Source organism: Hyperolius riggenbachi, chromosome 6 (genome assembly GCF_040937935.1).
Source record: "Hyperolius riggenbachi isolate aHypRig1 chromosome 6, aHypRig1.pri, whole genome shotgun sequence".
NCBI lineage: Eukaryota > Metazoa > Chordata > Amphibia > Anura > Hyperoliidae > Hyperolius > Hyperolius riggenbachi.
In genome coordinates, this window is record NC_090651.1 from 239,004,088 (window position 1) to 239,026,414 (window position 22,327).

General features: G+C 44.8%; 1 protein-coding gene across 7 annotated transcripts in view; it reads right to left on the reverse strand.

The window, feature by feature from the left end:
* Nucleotides 1-22,327, reverse strand: part of MIB2 (MIB E3 ubiquitin protein ligase 2) — a 196,018-nt gene that overhangs the window by 140,903 nt on the left and 32,788 nt on the right. The window lies entirely within an intron of this gene.

A 22,327-nucleotide genomic window follows, 5' to 3' on the forward strand; every position in this document is an offset into this window, starting at 1 on the left:
CTCCAGACAAGCTACGTCATTACCAACCAGACACCCCATCTACCAATCACACACAGCTGGATTTTTTTTTTTGGCCATCCTTGATGTTCTGCCAACTTCACTGATGATCTCCTGTGGACTGCTTCTTACCAGATTGATTACTGATGCAACTTTGCTGAACCCCTTCAGCCACCTCATTGGTGATATTTATCTCATCTTGGTCTAACTGCTGTCCCCCTGTCTATGCTTCCACTCTCCACACCCCATTCTACCTTATCCCATCAGTACAAAATGTTCCCTCCTATTCACTCCCTTACCCCTCCACCATTTCCAAGCTATCTCCCTCCCCATCTCGCTCTCCCCCATCACCACATGCTCTACCTCCATCTCCTCCTACACCTTGTCCCCCTTCTGTTTCCCCGCACCCTCTCCCCTTCTGTCTTTAGACTCCCTTTTGGCCCTCAACCCCCATGCACCTCACTTCCCTCCCCCCCAAACTCTACCCACACACCCCCTCGGCATAACCTTATTCTTATCCATCCTACCCCTAGGAATTCGCTCTGTGTTTCCTGTGGCCTCTGGAATGCCAAGTCCACCCGCAATAAGCTGCTCTCTGGAACTCCCTCCCTCCAGCCACCAGACTCACCCCCACCTTTAATACCTTCACACAAGCTCTCAAGACTCACCCTTTCATGCTCGCATACCCCCCTACACCAGCACCATAATATGTTCTGTTAGACACCCTCTCAACAGATAGACCTACTGTCTCCACCCCCACCCTTTAGATTGTAAGCCTCTGGCAGGGCCATCTCCCTTAGTGTTTCCAGCTTGATTATGCAATCTTACTGACAATCACCCCTCTTGTGGACTAGAACAGTCTCTATTTTGACCTATGACACTGTATTATCAAATCATTTGCATGATCTTGTTTTGTTGTGAGTTTCCTGTATGTCCTACCTTGTATGTTAACCCTTTTATCTATTGTGCAGCGCTGCGTAATATGTTGGCGCTATATAAATACAATAAATAATAATAATAATAATAATATAAGGGGCAGGGGAGAGGGGATTCTGATGCAAAAACAGGGGTGCTTTCCATTCTTGAAGAAAGGACTGGTCTCTGGACTGAGCTGACAGGAACATCACTGAGGTTCCAGTGCATATAACAGCCACATTTGAAAGGTGAAATACAATTTGAGTGCTGGGTTTGTGGCAAAGTGATTTTGGTCCATGTTTCATACCGCTGTGCTTATCTCCTCACAGACTCTCTGGCTTCTGTCCGTAGTTCAGCCACAAACAGCCATAATCAGCTTTGGACTTTCTACCACAGACAGAAAGGCCCCGGGTTGCTGAGGTGGATCTTTTTCTAGACAGAATATGCCTATAATCCTTCAGATGGACTAATAAATCCCTCTATGGGATTTAACAGGATTGAAAAATCTGCTGCCTGTCTATTGGCCAAATCAGAATGTGAGTGCTCAAAACAGCATTAAAGATGCCTGCAAGCAAACATCTTGGTGAAATGATTAAAGAAGTACTGTTTCTATAAATAGCACAAGACAATAAGCTTTTGCTAAGTATATTATGTGAGTCTCTCCATGGATTTGCTACCCTGGGAAGCACTCTAATAAGCATATATCACACTTAAAAAGGGATGTTCTCTTCTCTAAGGCACATGGAAGAAGGGTGACAGAGCAGAAAGCTTAAAAAGGAACTGTAGCGAAAATCTTAAAATTTAAAACACATACAAATAAAAAGTTCATTTCTCCCAGAGTAAAATGATCCATACATTACTTTTCTCGGATGTTCCTGTCACTTACAATAAGAAGTAGAAATCTGGCATTACCAACAGATTTTGGACTAGCCCATCTTCTCATAGGGGGGGTTCTTCTCAGGGTTTTCTTTATTTTTAAAAGGACTTAGTGAATTGCAGTTGCTCTGTCCAACTGCCAAAATAGCGTGCAGCGAGCAGGGAGGCTTGACAGCATCTTTGTATTAATCATTTTCAAGGAATGTGTTATAATGTAAGTAGGCCTCAGTTATCTGGACTGAGTTTTAGGTAAAAGGCTTGTTCGCAGAGTATACCTTTAAAGAGTTTTCAAAGATGCAGGCAGAAGCATCTCAGTGTCTGCTTGAAGCAGATGATGCAAGCAGATACTGAGAACATGCTCCTGAAGGAAGGCCACAGGCCTACACTGCCCCAGACAAATGGACTACGAGAACAATCAACATAGGCCATATTTACAAAATATCACATTCCTGTATGTAAGTGAAAGGCAGCATGGAATATTAATCGAGTAGGTGGGTATTGAGACACCACGAGGGGTCTAAGCCAATAGTCAGTTCTGGGGGAGGGCTCAAATGAGGTCACATTTAACTCTTTCCTAGTCAGTATTAAAGGGCCGGATGGGCCAGCAGAGGGATTCTTACTCTTACTTTCACGCTCTCTATCTACTGACTTCTACTGACTGGAACCATAATTATTTCCTTTCTTTATGTAAGCTGATATAATGTATGCTGTATATACCTAGTTAGATGTAACTTAGAATAGAAAGAAGGTGATCAAGAGCTTGTAACGCAAATGGACAAAGGAAGAATCTGCTTGGCTAAGATATGACGAACTGTATCTGTATATCTGTGTATTGAATAAACTCCTTGTACTTTGAAGACGACTAAGAACGGTCTATCTCTAATAATGCTTGCTGTGTGAGAGTCAAGTTATCTCACAGTCTGTGAGGTGCAAATCTAAGAAGTTACTGGTGTCGAAGCAAAAAGGTGAATTATAACAGAATGTATTTATAAAGAATAAAGGCCATGCTGAGAATTCCCTATGGAGAGATGGACTAGCCCAAAACCTGTTGGTAATGTCAGATTTCAACTACCTACTGTGAGAGACAGCAACATAGGAGAGAAGTAATTTATGGCTCATTTTACTCTGGGAGAAATGTACTTCTTATTTGTATGTGTTTTAAATTTTAAGATTTTTTACAACAGTTCTTCTATAACAAAGAAAGAATAAGCTATTACAAAGTGTCACAAGATTGGATGCCGTGTAACATCCTAAGGTTAGCTACACAAAGTGATAGACAAACCTTACAGATGCCAACAACTGAAAGAATCACATGCACATTCCTGGTATGTATTTATAATACATTTTCTTTTTAGAAGAAGTGGAATAACACTTTGAGCACACAAACAGCGCCTTGTTGAGTGTGCCAATCAGTTTCTATGGAGGAGGTGGAGGGAGCAAGCAGGCAATTCTGTTGTCAGGCAGCTTTGGGGAAGAAACCGCAAACAAGATAACGGAAAATTGTATACTCACCTAACGGTAATTTTCCTTTCCATGTGCATCCATGGCAGCATACATATGGGTTAAGCTCCACCCCTACCAATTAACAGGACCTTAGCTATAAAAGAAAGTGACCCCTAGCGAGCAGCATTCTCATTGACTAGCCGAACCGGAGAACAGCAAAAAGTCAACAAAAGGAAAGGGAGGGAAATCCCTATGCTGCCATGGATGCACATGGAAAGGAAAATTACCGTTAGGTGAGTATACAATTTTCCGTTTTCCATATGCCTCCATGGCAGCATACATATGGGATCTAACTAGCAGAAAAAAAGTAAGGGTGGGACAAGACTTGCTGACTAAAAATTTAAATTAAGGCTTTAACAGATTCAGAAATAACTTTCTTTCTAAATTAAACTGAAGCGGAGGCTGCTCAGTATGGACAGAGGACCAGTTGGCAGCCTGGTGAAACTTTGCCTGGATAGCGAAAGTGGCACAGGGGACAGCAGAGAAGAGTGCACTGTGATGCCACCCAGAGGGACAAGGTCACAAACCCTGATAATAGGCTAGCCTTAATAAAAGGCTTTCTTGATTCATTTGAGCCATGAAGAGATCTTTTGAGTTTGATGTTAGCTGGCTCTTTCTCAGACCTGATGGAATTATGAAGAGCTGTTCTGATTTCCTGAAGCTCCATTGTTACATTCACATAGGCTCTAAGTGTTCTTGCAACATCTAGAACATGCAGATCAGAGGAATTTGTATCCATAAAAGATGGCACTGCCCGATCCTGATTAAAGGGAAGCCCGGAAGTGAAGTGCTGTAGTGGTCTCAAAACTACTGAGTAGAATGTCAAGAATGAGCCCCTAGATCCTGGAGCTCGGAAACTCTTCTGTCCAAAGAGATAGCGACTAGAGGCATAGTTCTTAAGGTTGTTAAGTCTCATCTCCTGCAGTCTTCCACTGGGTCAAAAAGAGGTTTTGCTAGGTAACTGAGAACCTGCGCAGTTCCCACTTTGGAAAAAGGTTGCAATTAGGATGCTTGTTCTTGGTGGCAGCCTTCATAAATTGAACTATTAGAGGGTGAGAGACCCAGCAGTGATCCGTCAAAGCAGAGATGGCAGAAATCTGCACTTTGAGAGTGCAAGCCAGTTGTTTTTATAGGCCAATCTGGAGGAAGCTAAGAATATGTTGTGCTGGTGGACCCATTGGGTCTAAATTATTTACCAGAGCAATTGAGAAAAAATATTTTCCAGTTTGTGGTAGTTTTCCCTGCTTTTAGCAGTGTGTTTATCAATGATTCTGAGTTTACCAGGTCTCTAAGCTTCCTCCCACAATCCTTAAAGGGAACCTTAACTGAACGGGGGGTATAGAGTTTTACTTACCTGGGGCTATTACCAGCCCCCTGCAGCAGTCCTGTGCCCTCGGCGCCGCTCTGGAATCTTCTGGTCCCCCGCTGTCACTTAGTTTCGTTTTTGACGACTCACCAGTCGCCGGCCGCCATGCGTATTATTGGACGCATTCACCAATGCAATTAGCGCCATTGCGGACCACAACACGTACAAAAATACGCGTTGCCGCATTCCGCACGCATAGATATGCGGCAACGCGTATTTTTGTACGCGTTGCGGTCCGCAATAGCGCTAATTGCATTGGTGAATGCGTCCAATAATACGCATGGCGGCCGGCGACTGGTGAGTCGTCAAAAACGAAACTAAGTGACAGCGGGGGACCAGAGGATTCCAGAGCAGCGCCGAGGGCACAGGACTGCTGCAGGGGGCTGGTAATAGCCCGTGGTAAGTAAAACTCTTTACCCCCCGTTCAGTTAAGGTTCCCTTTAAGCCATTAAATCAAGGGATTGAGGAGACAGATGATAAATTGAGTCCTGGGACAGGGGGTTTGGTCTGACTGGAAGAGGAATAGGAGGTTCCAACTTCAGGCTCCAAATTAGAGGGACTCATGGCTGGCATGGCCAAAATGGACCCACCTCCAGGAGTACCACTTGTTCTAGGAGGAGTCTCAGAATTTTGAAGATAAGTGGAGTTGGAGGAAAAAAACAGAGACTATTCAGAAATTTCAGGTGTTGCCAGAGCACCCTGAGCCCTTGAATGTGGGGGCGAATCTCCTCGAGCTGGCATTTAGTTGATGTAGGTTGCCATCAGGTCCACCTACCCAATGGTCACAGATCACTCTGGATATATTTTATTGAGTGGCCACAAGCTATTGCCTCAGTCCCCTTGATTGAGAAAATCTGCCGCAGAGTTCTGAGGCCCTATGAGATAAACTGCCATGATGCTGCAGAGATTGCTCTCTGCACTGGAGATAATATTGCTGACCTCTAACATGAGGAACAGACTCCTTGTGTCCCTCTGCTACCTGATATCAAAGACTGACGTCTCATCCCAGTGATGGCTGAAGGTCTGAAGCACCATATAAGCCACCCTGTGTTTGAGTATATTTGCAGGGATCAATCAGCTTTGTTTTGACTATTTTACCTAAGCTAATACGACCTGTAAACATGTCAAACCATGCTTGCATGTTTACGAGTTATGGGTGAACGATTGGTTAATAGTTGTTGAGCTTGTGTTTAGCCACCACCGCAGACAGTCTCATCGTGGGAGTGAGAAGGATGGTCTGAGAGTAACTCTGGTGGTTTCATTGATGGAGAAACCCTAGTTGGAATGGGCAGATGTGCCAGTGAACCCATTTGACCATCTGGATTGTAGATGACGAAGTGCCCAGGAGGTGTATACAACACCTTGATTAATGAATATAGTATGATAATCAGCACTCGCAAACTTTTGGCAGCAATTTTCTCATCTGGTTACTGCACTGGATATAGATTGGAATCTTGCTCACGGAAAGATTAGGTCCTCAGAAGGAGTGAGGTGGCTTTCCTCCTTGTTTGTTAACCAGCCAAAGACAGACTTTGAAGAAGAATCTGTTGCTAACACAGTAGAGCCTTGGGATCTGAGGCTAGCAACAACAGATTGTCTAAATAGTGATAAAGTCCTAACTTTGCTTTCTCAACTGAGCCACCAGACACACTAGTACCAAAAAAGGTTGTCATGGCTGTGATAATGTCGAGAAGGAGGATGGTGGAAAGAAGTTTGAAATAATGAATGTATCTGCCAAGTCATTTGTTGTAACTCCATCTTGAATGTTTTCAGAAAGATGAAGATTTAGGAATTTCAGATCCAGTACTGAACGCAGATCACCTGACTTCTTTACAATGAAGAGAGGAGAGTAGACTTCCTGAAAGCGCTCCTCTTCTGGAACCAACATAACAGCCGTTTTCTGCAATGAGTCATGAATGTAAAAGAGCAGGTCTCTGTAAAGACAAAGTGACTACGTGGTGGAGTGAACTTGCACATCCAAGAAAAACCGAACCACTCTGTATCTGTGGCCCACTCGTCCTTTATTGTTTTTTGTCCAGATAATATGGAACTGCTGAAGTCTTGCAGCTACTATCTGGACTTCAGAATTGTCAATAGGACTCTGCGCTGACTGCTTTGTGAGCTTATGGAGATTAGCATGTGAAGTTTGCCAATTCCTATGGTCTGGTCTTTCCTTCCTCAATGTCTTCTCTCCTTTGGTATAATACCAGCCTTGGTGACTGTTGGTTGCCAGATCCAACTTGTTACTAAAAAGATTTCTTCCATCAAACAGAATTTTAAACACATTTTGTTGGAAGCTGGGATCAGCAGACTAGTTTTTTTTTGTTTTTTTTTTTTTAACAGACCAATTCACTGTCATGGCAAAAAGCCTGGCATATTAAGTGGACTGGACAAAATCTATAGCCGCTTCCCTAATAAACTTAGAGACAATATGAACGTTCTCTAAGCTGCCAGGATAGAATCAGAATCCTTGTCCACTTCCGTGGCAACTGAAGATAGAGCCAGGGCTGGTTTACATGCCCCTCCAGTCGTCGTATACACCATCGTTAAATCTATATCACGTTTATGGTCTAGGACATCTTAAAAAGTAATCAAGACCTTTAACCTTACATGGCATGCAAGACACATGACTGACATGTCCACCATGGAAGTGAACGCTAGGACTGGAGAATTTTCTTGAAGAAAGGATGATGTTTGGAAAGTCTGCTTTTTCAGGAAGGACTTTCTCCTTACCTTTTCCCATTCATCTTTATTTGATCTCTTTCAAGACAGGAAAGGAGAATGATAATTATTTCAGACGTTTCTTATCCTGGAGAAGGGTTTCCTCTTCCCAGCGAATGGCTTCAGAGATGGCTTGGATAAAGGAGAAATAGAAACCAGATATCTGTATGCTCACTCTCATTGGATTTATGCTAAACCATAGATAATTCAGGATATTCAGTATCTTCATTGATTTGCTGGGAGGATGCTTGGGGACCAAAGAGCCTTCATAGTAGTCCACTGATTCCTGGACAGCCTGCTTTATCATCTTGGATGTGTGCATCTGGTGGAACTCTGGCTCTTTTCCCATCTGGTGGAAACAGATCTACTTTACTGATTTCCCTGGCATGGTTCTGTCGCCACAAACCCAGCAATCTGGGGGGCTATGGTGCCTTTAACTGGGACCTGATCCTCCAGTTCCCAGGCAGGTTATTTACCTGCTCCTTGAGCGGGATCCTGAGTGATGATATAAAGATCTAAAGCAGGATCTTAAATGATGACAAAGAACTAATGTCCTAGAACAGTGGTGGGAACTTGCCCTCCTTTGTTCTCTTCTTCCTGGGCTTGTATATAAAAAAGTACAGCCCATTTATGGAAGGTGTGCTCTCTTTTTTGTAGAAAAGCGGGGTCACTTACCTGTATGACTCTTACCTATTGACCTTAGAATTATCTGTTTCTGGCACAGTGTGATCCAGAATGCAGTCCAACGGACCGCAAGAGATGAAATGAGTAAGATAAGAAGTACATGAAACGTAGCAGAAAAATAAGAAATCAGATAATACTTTCAAGCAAGGAATGCTATGTCATCTATATTGCACATAGTACACAATACTGTTCATATAACTGTTTATAATGAGAATGGCAGACGATAAAATATAGTACATAGTGCTACCAAGATACTTGGAATAACTTACCTCCTCCTGCAGCTTGAGAAGCATTACATCAGAGGGACAGCAAATAATAGTGCCTTTACCTTTAAGCCAGACATAGAGGGAGGTAGTGTTGCAGCCAGCACAGTCCTGTGTGTATCCAGCCTTGTGAGAGGAGGTGAGGAGAGCTCAGCTGTGAGGAGATCTCTGCTGTGTCCAGAGCAAGGATTGGAGAGCAGTTACTGCAAACACTTCCTGGTCTGATGGCTGTGCGTTCCAAGCTGGAATGCACTCTAAGCCATGTGCTTCAGAGTCTTTCACTGTGAGACAGGTGAGTGGAATCACACTGAGCACTCAGCAGCACTGAATACCCAGCAGGAAAGGCTGAACTATGCCTCACATAATGGAGCCTGAGCAGTCAGCAGACAGAGCAAGAGATACAGGTGAGAGGGATCACACTGAACACTCAGCAGCACTGAATACCCAGCAGGAGAGGCTGAACTATGCCTCACATAATGGAGCCTGAGCAGTCAGCAGACAGAGCAAGAGATACAGGTGAGAGGGATCACACTGAACACTCAGCAGCACCAAACACCCAGCAGGAGAAGCTGAACTATGCACCACTAACCTGTGCAACTGCAGACAGCAAGGGAAAAAAAAGGTGAGAAGGATCACACTGTGCTCTGCAATCGTATTTAAGTCATGCAGAGCAGCCATAAAGGGGGGAAAAGATCATTTAGATCAAGCTCCCACCATCACCCCAGATATAAGGTCCCTGAATAATTTGACATTTAGTCATGACAACAGGGCTGCGACCAGGAGAGGCTGAACCTGGCCGGAACGCCGCAGGAATGTCGGCGAGGTAAGAGTAAAATAAAAATAAATAGCGCTGAAACACTAAGGAACCTGTTCGGAGGTGAGGACAAAAATGAGAATGCTGCTCGCTAGGGGTCACTTTCTTTTATAGCTAAGGTCCTGTTAATTGGTAGAGGTGGGGCTTAACCCATATGTATGCTGCCATGGAGGCATATGGAAAATGCTTTTTACAAAACTAAAGTCAGGCCAGGAGCCCAGGGAATGTCTATACCGAAATTAGCCTCCTACAGGAGGTACTTGAGAGATAAGATGTAGATTACCTTTAAAAAGCATACAGAGACCAGACTTGAGGCCTTAAGCCTCCTGATAGGAGGGTATACAGTGCAAGAAAGATAAATAAGCGCCCAAGGGTGGTATAAAATTATGTAAAAACCATAAAATAATGAGCACATTGAGTGCTCAAAACTCGGCTCTTGATTATAATAGGCACTGATGCTGGCCTGAGGAAGTGAGCAGTCAGTCTCACGAAACGCATTGCCAGCTACTAATTAAAAAAGGTTTTGCAGATCAAAAGATTGTATCTTCCTTGAGGTAAGCCACCTCCTACTTTAATAATTTTATGGTTTTTAAATCGTTTTATACCGCCTTGGCCTCCTTTTGCCCCCTCTTGCATTATACAGGTAGTCATTGAGATATTATTCATTCTGTCTTGCATGCAAATGTCTTACACACTGCTTGAAGCTTGGAATTGGGCCAATCACATTCACATTATGGTGTTAAATGCAAAGCAGAATTACCAGCCAATCATTGGCTGCTCTATTGCTTAAGCCAACCAAGAACACCCAATAAACTGGGAAACTTTCAATTAATGCATGCCTGTATAATTTGGCAGTAATCATCCCAAGTGTAATAAACTCTATTACATGGAGTGACACTGCGGCACTAAAATAAGTCAAAGTCAAGTGAAGACACACATGAACCTTATTGTTACTCCCCCACACTGCTGCCGGTTACCAATCACAGGGTCTGATTGTGGACCTCTCTTGATCCTGACAAATCTAGTGCATGGATGGAATGCAGGGGGATGGCCTGGGACTGCTGAGCACCTCCACCCACCCTTTGCTTCAATACAGAAGGTAAGTGTGTGCAGTCATGTAGGGGAAGGAACAGGCCAGTACTGTATGTGTAGTATGGACGGTTCAGTTTTATCTGCTGTTTAGAATCCACACTCTGCTTTGCTAAAAGGATATGGACTATGATTGCTCCGGCAGTAAAACCTCATTAGTATACTTATCTCACTGTTTCTCAGCTTATATTCACTGTTCAGAAAACCCTGCTGAATTCAACAAGCTGTCGACAAGCTCTTTAGCCAAGATAACAACTTTTTTTTTTACTCATGCTGTCCTGGAAAACAGAAAAAGACTTCTGATAATTTTTTATCAGGGTCAGTATTATATGTGTATATGTATATCTCACAATGTCATGTGTCACTTCAGGTGCACTTTAGGAGGTTGTGCTTTTACAAGTTGGGCAAGCACCTTGGGATGCAGAAAACACACCCCAACCTAAAAAATAAGGAGGTTCTACTGTGTTCGCAAACCCTAAAAAAAGAGATTCTACTGACTTCTCAAATCTTTGTACAGAAGCAAAATCCTGAATGAAATATAATTATATCCCCCTCGGAATTTCATTTAAAGTTCTCTATAAAAGACTATGAATAGTACATTTATCCTTTAAATGTTCTCTTTCAAACTGCGATCCAGGTTTTATGTGATAACAATAAATCTGTGCCATCACGCCCAGCACAGCCCCGAGCTACAGAGAGACACATCTTTTAATCTTAGCTCTACCCTGAAGCTGTAACTTGGTAAAACAAGTTTTATTCTTTTTTTAATTACCTGAAATGAAGAAATCAAAGCTGGCATGCATCTCTACAGACCTCAATGCTTTCAAAATGAACAATGCCTCTTTAGGATACTGCACCTGTCCTGCTTCTCGTTTAGGTGTAATTCTATTGACTGCCTGACTTTAATAATTAGAGAATCAGTGACCTGGACACGCATGCAGATAGGTAATACAAACTGTTCTAGATCAAAGATGGCTGCCTACAGAAAATACACTTGACACCTCTACATGGGTAATCACTGACTTAGGAAATTCAAGGATTTGAAGTGGTTTTGAGCTGGAATAAAATTGTGTCTGAAAATTCAAAGCCTTTTAATATATGAGGAGAACAAATTAGTTGGTCATATTTAGTCCAAATATATCAAGCCTCAGGGGTGGAGTTTAAGCAAATTACAGGTAAGACTTTTTTGGAATAATTTATTAGAAAGATGCAAAGAAACCTGAAGCAAAAGTTAAGCATTGGTCAAAAGCAACCACTTTAAAGCGGAACTGAACTCAGAACTTCCTGCCTACTCTAAAAGATAAGAAACAGCATAATAACTTTTAAAGAAGTACATTTCTTTGTTACAGCTGATACAAATCCTGCAATAAATCTGCAGTGTGTCTACTTCCTGCTTGCACAGAAGCAGACATAAGCCTCGATTTATAAAGCATTACCGCATGAGGTTATGCAGAAAACAGATGACTTTACAGAGCAAAATTTCAATTCATGAATGCTGTTACCGCATGGAAAGCTGAAATTACCGAGCAGTGAGGTAAATTACCTCAACACGTCAGTAAACGTTAATTTCTAAAGACTAGAACATGCGGTAAAGCCCAGAAATATTACCGGCAGCTCTGGTATGTCAAAAACAGTGCGGAGCTGTGACAGAAGCAGAGAGGGATTACCTATGACTGACAGGAACAGAGAGCCAATAGAAACAGCCCCTGTCTCCTGCAAGTCTTGCTGAACGCATGGTGATAGGATCAGAAGCCTTCTCGGAGGGCGAAGCTTTTCTACCCCCTCAGGCAGCAGAGGAGAGAGAATGGAACAAAAGAAGTTTCCCCTGTGGTCCTTCAGACATTTAACCCTTTAGATGCTTGTTTGAAGATGCAGAGGGGCTAGTGGGGAAATTACCTAAGTATGGCATGCTTAAAGTTTCTTAGAGTTCATGTAAGCTGTGACAATAAAATAAAATGTTAATAAAGGCTTAGGAACAGATTCAGAGGGAGCAGAGGCAGTATAACAAAAATGTACATTCCAAAGGGATGTTGGGGATGCCTCTTAATATTGTAATGCCCTCACTGCATGGAACAGCGTGTAACAAAACAGAGACAACTCCACACTGCTTTGTTGTTACTGCACAGGTTTTTCGGGGGAACAACAAAACTTCTACCGCACCTGTGAACATTTTTATGAATTAGCAAACAAAAATCTAAAATACCGAATGCTGTATTTTAACGAACAGATTTTTTTTTTTTTTTTATCACACAGCCCTTTATGAATCGAGGTCATAGAGTTAACATCCTATGTTTACAAATTAGCTCCTCTTCCGACGCAGCCAGCTGATACAGCTGAGGGATCAAATTACACTTGAGATTAGTCACAGATGAGGGGGAATTAGACAGGCTAAACTCTCTAAATATATACAGGGCACGTTTCTCTGTTTCTCTTTGTCCTGTGCAAGAGTTCAGGTCTACTTTAAAATGAACTGGATATAAACAGCATTTATCTGAACATTCACTCTGAAGAGACTACAATAATAAATCTTTAGCTGTCAGGGAGAGTTGCTGTCTGTTTCCATCTCAGTGTGGAATGATGGGATTAGTATTGGGATGGAGAACTCCCTTTCTTGCCAAGTTAGCAGTAACTCTTAAAATTATTAAATATTAAAGGTCGTGTCAGAAATATATGAATGAAAACTAAAGGCCGTAAGCAGGTTGAGCTCATGCAGTACACCAAACAGCTTAGGCCGCTTCCCCACTTGTGCAATGCTGATGTTTTCAGCAATGTGTGTGCATGCAATCCACAGGGATCAGAAGTGCATACACTGCAGTGTCTGATGTTTCCATTTATGCGTGAAACTCATGGTTGCAGACAATTTTGCACAAACGTAGCGCAATTCTAGTTATTAAGAATGGGATCACAAACACAATGGGAAGAATTGCATAGTAGTGCAAGTGCCTTGCATTATTTCTGCCACCTGCGTTACATGCAGAGTGCAAAAGGGGCCTGGCTTGGGAGATTTGTTTCAGGGTGTAGGTGCAATCCAAAGAACTATGTATTGCTTGCACTGTGTCCTGCAATGCTATGCCCTCAGCCAAATCAAGGCAGTTTGTTTACAGCCTACAGACCCTGACAATTACATGAGGTTTAGAAACATGATACAACTGAGGAATAGTCCAAACAGCTATTCCAGGCAGGGTACGTTACCGTCAGGTCAAACAGAGTGTAAATGTATATTATTATAAAACCAACTAGGACTGGAGGAAACAGTGATCATGTGACCTGCATTTTGGCTGTACTAAAAAGCTTGCTTTTAATGTAAGAAATATTTGCAAACAATGTGTTGAGTGCCTACACAGAAAAAAATTTGCACTTGGCGTTGGTTGTGCACTAAAACTATGTACACAAGCTAGATTAAACTCAGCCGGGACAGCAGAGAAAGGCTGCCATGGGAGAGAATCTGGTGTGTATGGGATCCCCCTAATATCACCTAATGACCCAGCATGCCGGTGTAATGTCTGATTGCGCTGCCCGGAAGCTCCCTTCCACACTGAGTAGCACGCATGCTCAGTGTGAAGTGAATTATGCTGCTGATGGTAAAATAACAAATACCTCCGCTTCCACACATCATACATTCACCAAATTTTCAGGGTAGGGATAGGATCCCCCGAACGACCTTCATGCCAAATTGCAGCCTCCGAGCCCCGCTGGTTCCGGAGATAGATTACAGAAACCTATCTCGGGAACCAGTGGGTCTCAGGGGCTGCAATTTGGCATATAGGTAGTTCGGGGGGTCCCCTCCCTACCCTGAAAATTTGGGGAGTGTAGGATGTGAAGAAGCAGAGATATTTATTATGTTACCATCAGCAGCATAATTAAATAGGAAGTGTGGCCGCACAGTCTCTTACTGCACATGCAGGGCAGCACAAATCCACAGGCAGCGTAATCAGACACAACACCGGATCTTTAGTGACATCCGAACAGCTCCTGAGCATATTGATCTCCCACCCACCTTGCCCACTGGAAGCTGCTCTATTGTGCGCTGCATGTCTTCCCACCTCCCTGCTCCATAGTAACAGAAAGCGTTGTTAGCCTAGAGGCTAGCAACAAGTGTGCACAGACTCCCCTCCAAACTGTCGCCAAGTAATCGAGTCCCAATCCCTGCCGAGTGACAGTTCTGGTTAGTCTGTAAGAGGCAAAAACTGAAAACATGGCATGTGGTGTAGCATACTGATTGGGTAGTCAAAAAAATTATGCTGTTACTGTATTATCTTATTTTCCACCAACAGTTATAGGTGGCGAACATGCCAGAAATGTATTGATGAAAATGGCCCTCTCATTTATGACATGCAAGTTAGGACTATTAACCCGAATAGGCTTTGAAGTAGATGCGTAGGAAAACCCCTTTTTTCCTGAAAAGAGTGGAGAAGTAAGGAAGCCAATGGTGACGCATGCATAAACCATGCTTGTGTTGAGTCTGCTGCTTGTTGGCAATACTTTGGGAATTGAACCTTTTGCCACAAGAGTATTATCACATGATCTTGGATGTAAATGTATGTTTAGATCTAGATACAACAGGCTGACATCCCACCAATACACCATCATTATTTGTACAAGCACACTTGACTTGTATTTGATGCAAAGAACAATGCTTTCAGTAATTTGCCACCACTTTATCTTAGCTTTTAAAGGGAACCATAAAGTCAAAAGATCAAGAGGCGGTCATTACTGATCTCCTTCTAAAGCCGGTCCATCCCCATTGTTACCTAGGAGATGAGACAAAAATGGTTGACTCAAATATAAACCAAGGTGACCTTTATTCCCAACACCGCCACTCAAAACGACCCACTGGTTCTCCATCAATTTTTATTTCTACCGACAGTGTGTTCTTTATCACCTGTCAGTCACTGGTGGTGACCTACAGTCTGTGCCATGCCCCACTGCTCGTCCATTCCCCATCCCACCAATCCATCTAGTCATGGGAAAATTACTGCCCGCAGGCCAGCCCCCGCCCCTCCACCCCCCCGTGGGGAGACGCCGAGCCGGAGGGGTAGCGGGCAGGACAGGGGTATTGGGCCTAGCGGTGGGGGGGGGCTGGGGGGGGGGGGCGGCGGCGGCAATTTTTTCTATAAATTTGCCTCAGGCGGCAAAAAGGCTAGGGCCAGCCCTGGGCATAGCAGCTGCGAATCTGGCCCTGCAGCGGCAGGCTGGATTAAAATATTAAAAGGGCTGGCCTGCGGGCACCTTATCCGTGTTCCAGCGTGCGCTCCACTGACGTCACTTCCTGCATCATCGCCCACTGTATTGTAAGTGGACGGCGATGCAGGAAGTGACGTCAGTGGAGCGCACGCTGCAACGCGGATAAGGTGAGTCCTCCCCGCCCGTGCCTCTTACGATTGGGCATCGGCTGTTTCCTATTACAGCTGGAGGGGAGCGCAGATCGGGGGACCCAGGCGAGGGAGGGGGGGGGGGGGGTGTCCGACCCCCCTCCCCACCGCTAGGCCCAATACCCCCGTCCTGCCCGCTACCCCTCTGGCTCGGCGGCCGCCACAGCCCCCGCCCCCCCCCCCCCCCCCCCGGCACCCACGGACGGGCTGGGGCCGCCCCTAGAAGTTTGCCGCCTGAGGCAATTGTTTCACCCCGCCTCATGAGCGGGCCGGCCCTGGCTATGCCTCCTCCCTTCGCTCCCTCCCTCTGTATGCAGAGTCACGAGAAAAGCATAAATGAGGTTACTCACAGGCTCTCAGCTTCCACTGCCGATCTTGCTTCACCGTGCAACCAGAGTCCCATCCCCACAACTACAGCAGCATTTCGTCATGTGACATGCAGTCCGTACATACCAGCGGGTCACATAAAGAGTGAAAAGCTTTGGGCATAGAGGGGATGCTGGTTACGGGGTTACTTACTGGGGGCACACCTTGCTACCTATACAGGAGGAGGTGCAACCTAATCCTGGGGGCACACCTGGCTACCTATAGTGGGTGGCTACTTAATCCTGGGGGCACACCTGGCTACCTATAGTGGGTGGCTACTTAATACTGGGGGCACACCTGGCACCTTTTATTTGGGAAGGGGGGTATTTATTACAGGGGGCAAACCTGGCTACCTATATTGGGGGAGTGGCCTACATAATACTAGGGGCACACCTGGCTACCTATACTGGGGGAAGGTTCATCTGCGACCTGAGCTGGGGGCTGACCTAAGACTGGGAGCACATTTGGCTTCCAGTACGGGGGGATATGCTACCTAATACCTATACTAGTCTAAGCCTCAATTTTCAGAATCACGTTTTTCCACAAGTCAAAAAAATGACATACTTCTTTTTAGAAGGAACCAGGTTGGGGACACTTCCCAAGGGATCAGATGGGCGGCCCACAAGGCCACTATTAGGGGCGAGTTAATTAAAATTTCTTCCACCTGACGCAAACAAGCCATGACCAGGATTAATTACCTCAAATCTGAGATTAGAAGGTTGGAACTCCAGCATGCTATGAGACCCTCCCCCACTCTTTTGGCTCAGATCAACTCCCTCAGACACGAGCTTAAAGCTCTCCTCCTCCAAAAAGCGGATAGAGCCCTTCGTTTAGTCTCACAAAAATTCTACGAAAAGGGGGACAAGCCTGACACCATGTTAGCACGAAAATTGAGTAACCGATTGACCTTAAACAGGCTCAACCCGGTTAAAGGGAGGAACGGAAGGCTCTTGCACGATCCTGCTCAAATCATTCAGGAGTTTCAAAGCTATTACGCCTCGCTGTACGACGGCACAACTACAGATAAAACTAAAGTCCCAGCAGCTGGCATCTTGGAATATCTGAACGATACCCAGATCCCAACCTTCTCACCCAATAACCGGGAGTCCCTCAATGCCCCAATCACGCCCAAGGAGGTTTTAACTGTAATTAAAAAACTCAAATCCTCTAAGGCACCTGGTCCGGATGGATATACAGCTTCTTACTACAAAGCCTTTAAGCAAGTTTTAGCCCCAGAGCTCTCGGCCCTCTATAATAAAATTCTTAAAGGAGAAGAAGCGTTCCCACCAGACATGTCCTGTGCAGCTATAGTGGTCATACCAAAGCTTGGCAGGGACTTAACTGAAGTTGTAAATTACAGACCCATCTCACTTATTAATGTGGATGTGAAAATATTTTCCAAAATCTTAGCCAATAGATTGAACCCAATCCTCCCGAGCGTTATCCATCCGGACCAGACAGGCTTTGTCTCGGGTACGCAGACCACTGATAATGTTAGGAGAATAGTGGGCCTGATTGCCAGGATGAAACGCTGTCGGACGCCTTCTCTGCTCCTTTCACTGGATGCGGAGAAGGCGTTCGACAGGGTGGACTGGAGATACCTCCGTTTGGTATTGCAGAAATTTGGGGTTAGGGGGGAATTTCTAAATGGTGTCAGGAGCCTCTACGCTAACCCTTCAGCGTACGTATGTAATATGGGCATAACCTCTCCTGCTTTACCCATTAGGAATGGTACTAGGCAGGGGTGCCCCCTCTCCCCCCTACTATTTGCTTTATGTATCGAGCCTCTGGCTATTAAGGTGAGGGGGTCTCCAGACATTCCAGGTATTGCGGTGGGCAGTCTTGAATTTAAGACTGCCCTGTTTGCGGACGATACAATTTTCTCATTGGCTAACCCCGGGGTCTCGGTCCCAAACCTCTTTAAGGAAATTGACCGCTTTTGCTTATACTCAGGGTTTAAGATTAATAACTCCAAATCTGAGGCTATCCCGTTTGGACTCTCAAATGTCCAGCAGGCATCTCTCTCTCAGACCTTTGGGTTTAAGTTTAGACCTGGGGGGATTAAGTACTTGGGGGTGACGGTATCGGACGATCTCGGGGACCTCTACAGGCTCAATTACACCCCCATCCTTAGAAAACTGCACAGTCTCTTAGACGAATGGCAGCACTTTCAGCTGTCCCTCCTAGGTCGCATCTATGCTGTAAAGATGACACTACTCCCCAAAATACTCTACCTCTTCCGAGCCTTGCCCATCAGAATTTTTAGAAGGGATCTGGAGGTTTTGCAATCCAGGATAACGAATTTTATATGGTCTGGTCGCAGACCCCGCATTAAATATGCCCACTTAGCCAGGCATAAACTCCAGGGAGGTCTGGGCGCCCCCAGTCTATTACATTATTTCTACGCAGCCAGGATTTCTCAGTTGTTCCAATGGTCCGCTCCCAGGGGTACAACTAGATGGGTCGATCTGGAGCAGGAATTAATCCACCCATTCCCCATTAAGTGTCTCCTTTGGACACCTAAGCCATGTCTTGGCCCTTATTCCGAAGCATTCCCTATTGCGGAATCACTAATCATCAAAAAATCTCTAGGCAAAATATTGCCCCATCTGGCCTCCTCTTCTAGTCTTGAATCCTTATTCTACAACCTAGACTTTCAGCCTGGGGTTTGTGGCCTGGCCTGGGGTGTGTGGAGGGCTAGGGGGATTGTCTCAGTAGCGGACATATTGTCTCAGGGATCCATCTCCTCCTGGCCGCAGCTACAAGAGAAATATCAACTCCCAGACTCGGAGGGGTTCAGATTCATGCAAATCAGACATTTCTTGCAGCATAGATGTGCCGGGGGGCTCCGACTAGCCCGATCTAACTTAGAGTCTACATATTGTTCTACCCCCTTACCAGAGGGCCTTATCTCTAGCATGTATTATGACCTCTGGTACGCCAGGTTCTCTGGCCCCTCTAAAGCGATGACTAAGTGGCAGGATAGACTGGGGGCCCTCACGGACGAATCTCAGTGGGAGGTCATCTTCTCCGCTATTGCCAGTTCTTCTAGACATACCTTAACCAAGGAAAGGAACTATAGGCTGCTTTATGACTGGTATAGAACCCCAGTCCAACTGGCCAAATGGAATCTAGTTTCTTCGGATCATTGCTTCCGGGGCTGTTCGGCCCCAGCGGACCAATCACATTGCTGGTGGTCCTGTCCCTTAGTTGTGGGATTCTGGTCCCAGTCCTTTACCTTGGCTTCGGAAGTTCTTGGGAAGCGGATCCAGCCTAACCCCTGGTCGGCCCTGTTTTATAAGCCTATTCCGGAGCTATCCAAACATCAAAACAAACTCCTCGGGCAAATCTGTGGGGCCTCTAAGGCGTTACTGGCCAAACACTGGAAATCTCTCCCTCCCTCCAGGCCCGAGCTCATTAATAAAATCCAGTATATTTACACCCTGGAGAAGATGACCTCTTACATTAGAGAGAATATGCCCGCCTTCGAGAAAATCTGGGACCCCTGGACAGTGTTGAAGTCGTCTCAAACTTAAAGGGAACCAGAGAGGAACGGGGGGTTGAAAAAAGAAAATGATTTTATACATACCTGGGGCTTCTTCCAGCTCCATAAGCCTGAATCGCTCCCACGCCGCCGTCCTCAGCTTCCTGGATCCGCCGGTACCGGGCCCGTCACTTCCGGCGGACGCGGCCAATTGTCCGCATCACAGGGGCTCCCTCCATACATGTACGCATGCGGCAGCGCAGTAAGCAGCCACATGCGTATCTGTATGGAGAGAGAGCACCCTGTAATGCGGAGAATTGGCCGCGTCCGCCGGCCGACTTGCCGACTCGCGGCAATGACGGGACCCGGTGGCGGCGGATCCAGGCAGCGGAGGACGGCGGCGTGGGAGCGATCCGTGCGTATGGGGCTGGAGGAAGCCCCAGGTATGTATATTGAATCCTCTCTGGTTCCCTTTAAGCTCCCTCCCTATGTTTCCCCCCACTCTCCCCCCCTACGCCCCAGTATCCTTATTATATACACCCAAGAAGGTCTGACCATGGCAAGACTGGTTTCATGGCTATCAGTGCTCTCTAATGTTTTTATTTCCTGTTGTTTCTTTTATTTTTGGTTTATTTGTTACTCTCTGTAGAATATTGCATTGTTCCAGTGAATTGGTAATCTCTCCATAATCCCCCCAAAAGGTCTCGATGCCCCCACAGTTGCTTGGGACATGCTGCTGTCATCTTAGTCTGGGGTGTTAACCTATGATATCACCATTGTATAACGAACAATGCTGTACTTTTGTTATTTGTTTGGAAAATAATAAAAACAAAGTTAAAAAAAAAAAATGACATACTCCTGATGTAGGCAGTCACTCAATGGTTTCCTCCATATTCCTCCCAGTTGATGTTTTCTGTAAATGACATTGATGAGTCTCTATTTCGTCACCTGTACCTAAGAGAGAGCTGGTGCACACCAAGAGGATTTCTGAGCGCTTTTAAAACCTCTAGCACTTTGAAAAGCACTTGGCTTATGTATTTGAATGGGATGGATCATACCAGAGCAATGTGATTTTTTATCCAAACGCAAATGCAGGTCCAGCAGCATTTCTGCTGATTTCTGAGGCGTTTCAGCCTCAGTGTTAAGTATAGGAAAGTACCAGTACAGTAGCAGTGGTACTATATCTAAAAAAAAAACTACACAAAAACACTCCAAAAATCGCTAGGTATAAATAGAAAATCACTAGGCACATGCCTAGGATCGCCTTGAAAAATCCCTTCAAAAAGCGCTGAGCTTTTCCTATTATGCTAGCGCTTTTTGGTATGCACTGGCCCTGAGTTTGCTTGTCTGTCCTGTGTTTTCTATGGTAGGTGCTGCAAGATCATATTCAGATAAATCAGTAATTTAGCGTAACTGCATTATTGATGAGGATGTAGTTTGAGCACATCTGCAAATTGTATTTTATCATTTCAGTAACACTTAAAGCGGATCCGAGATAAAAAACTAACTATAACAACTAACTTGTCTATATATGTTACCTAAAGTTTAGATAGTTTACACAGCAAATCTAGCTGCAAACAGCTTTAATAGAATATGATTGATTATTCCTGTGATACAATGACAGCAGCCATGTTTGTAAACATTACACAGAGGCAGGCTTATCTGCATCTTGAACAAAAAAAAACGAATTTCCCCTCCTCCTCCCTCCTCCCCTCTGCCTCTGAAATCTCTGGCTAGTAATACCTCCCCCTCCTCCTGCCCAGACTGAGCTCCCATGAGCCCTTGCTACTGTCTGAAAGTGCCTTGGCTCTCTGAAAACCTGTGGGCGTGGCTTGTTTAGTTTATAGGGAATTAGATTATTAAAACAAAAAAGTATTTGGCTTGAGGAATGCCCTATAAACAATAGGAAAGGAACACAATTATGCAATGAGTAAAAGTTCATCTCAGATCCACTTTAACTCCATTCTCTTTGTAAGTATGCCTGTCCCACAAGTCTTTTGTCCTCTAAGCACTTATTGGAGGCATTTCTGTGACTGTGACTTGGCAGCAGTCTGTGTTATGTCAGACAGAGATGAGTATTGAGATGCAGCAGAGTACGTGGAGCACTGACATTGCTCTTGTCTTTCAAAAGCCCCAAACAATGTTTGGAATTTGGCTCCAGAGCATTTCAATGCAAAGAATGCAGTCTCTGGTGCTTCACATCAAATCAAATGTACTCATTATGTTTTGTCTGCCCCAGCATTAAACCTGACTTTGAGCATGCATCTGCCTTACAAAATACTTTTTTAATTCCTGCCAGGCAGTGGTACAAAAAGAGATAAAGATGTATTAATGTGGACCTGTAGCTCTGGAACAGATAACATGCTGAAAACAAAGGGGGAAGGTATGGCCCTTGTTTTCCTGTTATGAACAATTTTAGGGCATCAGAAAATAAAAATGTTAAGGCAGAACTACAATTGTCACATATGTGTCTTAAATGAAAAGCTACACTCCCTATTGCATAAAATATACAGCATTGCAAAGTAACTCTTTTTGAAGCTGAAGAGACTTACTTTTATCTTCAGTGACATGATGTCACATGACTACTGGAAGCTGATGACTTAAAGCAGTGGTCCTCAAACTAAGGCCCGCGGACCGAATGTAGCCCCCTGAGGCTTTTTTACTGGCCCCCCCACACACAAAATGTATTACTTATAGATGCGGTCAGCTACATCTTTAACCTCCTTGCCGGTTATCCCGAGCTCAGCTCGGGGTAACCTGCGCAGGAGGATTTCTAAGGCCCCGCTGGGCCGATGTACAATTTATGTTTTAAAAAAACACGCAGCAAGCACTCTGCTTGCTGCGTGTTACCTGCGATCGCCGCCGCTCGCCGCCGAT